Below are 716 nucleotides of genomic sequence, written 5' to 3'. Positions count from 1 at the left end.
ATGTCTCAAAAATCAAAAAACTAACAAAAATTGGCAAGAATGATGGGATAAGTGTGTTCAAATTGATAGAGAATATTTTGAGGGGAATAATGGCAATTTGTCCTTTATTGTAATAAATTTATAATTTTTTTTGATGGAACCAGGGATTTAACTCAGGACCTTGAGCTTGCCAAGCAAGAAATTATTCTACTGATCCATCTCCCCAGCCCCTAATTTATAAAAATTTAAACATACCTAACATCTGAAAGAATAAAATAACGATCTATAAAGTAAATGTTCTTGTAGCCTGGACTATCATATATTTACATGTTAAGTGGTGTTACATAATTCAATTATGATCAATGTTTCCATTATTGCAATATTCTTTTTCAAATTTCTCAGTCCTTTGTGAAATGAGAAATCATGTAACAAAAATGATAGAGCAGAATTTTTATTTATATATTTTTAAAGAATACTAAAAGGTAACAAAAACCCATTAGAAATGATGTAAAATTTCATTAAACAAAGTAATAGGGATTCAACAGTGGTTGTTGTATTGCATAATGTTCTCTTCAAATTAGTTGTCTATGGTACCAGGTATAGAGCAGATTTTTTTTTTTTTTTTTTGAGGTATCTGGGATCAAACTCTGGACCTTATGCTTGCCAGGCAGGTCCTTATGCCACTGAGCTATCTCCCTGGCCCCAGAATTTTTAGTATTTGTTATTTAAGCAGTTTC

Source organism: Octodon degus, unplaced genomic scaffold, assembly GCF_000260255.1.
Source record: "Octodon degus isolate 3935 unplaced genomic scaffold, OctDeg1.0 scaffold00009, whole genome shotgun sequence".
Classification (NCBI taxonomy): Eukaryota; Metazoa; Chordata; class Mammalia; order Rodentia; family Octodontidae; genus Octodon; species Octodon degus.
Note: the sequence above shows the minus strand (reverse complement) of the source record.